Consider the following 2,836-nt stretch of genomic DNA (forward strand, 5'->3'; position numbering starts at 1 on the left):
GTGTACTTTGTCTGGTGCGTACGCGTGGTGTGCCACACAGAGGGAGTCAAAGAAAGCAGTCAGCATCACTGACATTTCTGCGCATTTGGCGGGCCTTCTTTGGTCTTGGTGACGTGGAATGCTGCCATTGTGACGACTGGGATTTGGTTTCCGGGTCGTACCTGTACACCCAAGACTCGTCACCAGCGATTATGGTGTTGATGAAGTCGGGGTCACTATTTGTCGAATCGAGCATATCCTGTGAGACTTCAACACGAAGCTGCTTTTGCTCCACCGTGAGCACCTTCGGCGTGAATTTCGCCGCATCTTTCTCCATGGCCAAATTTTCGGTGATAATGGAATGCTCAGAAAAATTGGTGATGTCCACCTCTTCCACAATTTCTGAGATAGTCACACGATGGTCCCGCGTCACCACAGCGTTCACTTCGGAAATGACCTGGTCATTTCGGCATGTTGATGGTCGACCGGAGCGTGGCTCTCTCTGCACCGATGTGCGGCCGTCTTTAAACCAATTGTACCGCTGCTTAATCTGTGTGCTGCTCATTGCATCATCACCGAAAGCCGTCTGAATATTCCGAATGGTTTCCACTTGGCTGTCGCCTAGTTTCTGGCAAAATTTGATGCAGTAGCGCTGCTCCTGTCGCTCCACTTTTTTCCTTGCAATAAAACACCGACGAGAGCACTGCGCACTGCCTCACTCAAACACTGCGTGCCAGTGACTGACGCTATCGGTAGGCGAGAAAAAATTTGTGCATGCACACGAAGGTTCAAGGTAGGCTGGTGCAAGCGTGCTTGTTTCAAATCAATCAGGTTGTCGTAAAAAAAAATAAAGTCGGATACTTTTCTAACAGACCTCGTATGTGTGCAGGTTCCCCGACGGTATGGGCCAGAACGACAGCCAGGCTAATGCCCTATGACCCTGAGCCGCCGAAATAGTCGCACTCAGGACGTCGTCGCAGCCTGACTTCCCACACATGTGTCCCTTCTTTACGTCTTAGCTGGATCACGTTCTATCCTTCCTCTGGCTCTGTTCCCGGCAGCCGCCTTCCGAGCTAGCGACAGAAGCGGGCCAACTGTACGTTCGTGCCACACGTACCGCAACCGTGCCACACGTACCGCAATCACACGTACCGCAACTTAACATGTCTCTGACGTCAATAACTTACGAAGGACCACATACTAAATAGGTTCCTGTGCTCTACCTCAATCAAGCAATATTTCGGTTCCAACAAATCACTTGCTAAAGAGGGAAACTGCACCAAGAACATCGTGTTTTAGAATCATGCAAAAAACCTGAAATTCTTTGTGAGAATTCTTAGCGAAAGTATGGAAGTTGACTGCAGCAGAGAATGGCGTGAAAAGTCAGTATCTCCGAGGAAAACTAGCATTCAACTTTATTAAAATTATTTGGTTCTTAGCCGCCGCGGTGGCTCAGCGGTTATGGTGCTCGGCTGCTGACCCGAAAGACGCGGGTTCGATCCCGGCCGCGGCGGCTGGAATTTCTTTGGAGGAGAAATTCTAGAGGCCCGTGTACTGTGCGATGTCAGTGCACGTTAAAGAACCCCAGGTGGTCGAAATTTCCGGAGCCCTTCACTACGGCGTCTCTCATAGCCTCGGTCGCTTTGGGACGTTAAACCCCATAAACCATAAACCGCAACGACTGTGATACGAGCAAACTTCTTGCCACAACCGCCTCGCAGCTGCCGCTGGCCCGACGTTGGGGTTCGGCTCGCCTGGCGCCCGCTCACATCGCTGCTGAAGGCGTCGCGGAAAATGACCATACTAATATTTTATTGTGAGATGAAGGTGTTAACAGTAAATCAATGTGTAGAGGAAGCCTTAGCTCAGGCGACTTCCGAAGCGCCGGCCGCTGCGGCTTCGATGCGGAAGAGGCATAGGCCTAGCAACGACCACGGCAGCCAGGCAGCAGCAAAGCTGTGTTGTTGCCGAAAGCTCGCTACATAAGCAGGCATGATTTGTCGCTGTTCGAGAAGTCTTTCTGATAACAAAGCGATCTTGTCTTTTCTTAGGATATTTGTACACCATCCCAAGCAGCGCTCAGGCACTGCTGCACGGCGGCGACTTGCGACACCGGTTGTGGGCGGAGCATGGGTAGAGCGGCGCAGCGATGCTCTCTGGTCCGTGCATCCCTGTTTGCAGTGGGGCGGCAGTTCGCAAGCGATGATCCATGATGAGTAGGCCAAGTTTATAAGGTCACGCCGTTCAGAAATCCGGCGCTGAATCCTGACGACAACGACCGCTCGCTCGCTTCCATCTGTCGGCACACTGTGCCGAAGGCCAACATCTTGCCGAACCCTGGCTTTGCAGCCAATGACACAGCACGGCCGATCCATTTTGATTCCGCATGCGGCGGAGGTCACGACAGAAATCAGTAGTGCGGTGACTCCAAATCGCACCTCGATTCTCGATTTGATTCGACGGCGGCGCCGGCGGAGTTACCCAGGCGGTACGAGCAGACGGTCACATTGTAAACCGGAAGTACAGTACTAATATCTGACACCCAACACACAATAACCGCGTAAACATGCATATAAACGACAACTCTCCTTCCTGAAATGCTAAAAGTTTCCGAAAAAAAGTAAGAATGTGAAGTATCTAGAGCTTTTAGTTTGATAAATGCGTGATTTCACTTTGGCACGGCGAACCAATAATGGCCCAGCGCTAGTGTCGTAACGAGTGCTAAAATGACGTAATGAGTGTGGATTCGGGAGGAAGTTCACCGCCGCTGGTCGCCGCGAGCCTCGGGAGTGGTATTTTTTGAAAATGTATTGTAAATTATCGGCTCGCTTTTGATGTATTACACGCGGCATGAACG

This window comes from Amblyomma mixtum, chromosome 1, assembly GCF_055824585.1.
Source record: "Amblyomma mixtum isolate Tamu chromosome 1, ASM5582458v1, whole genome shotgun sequence".
NCBI classification, from domain to species: domain Eukaryota; kingdom Metazoa; phylum Arthropoda; class Arachnida; order Ixodida; family Ixodidae; genus Amblyomma; species Amblyomma mixtum.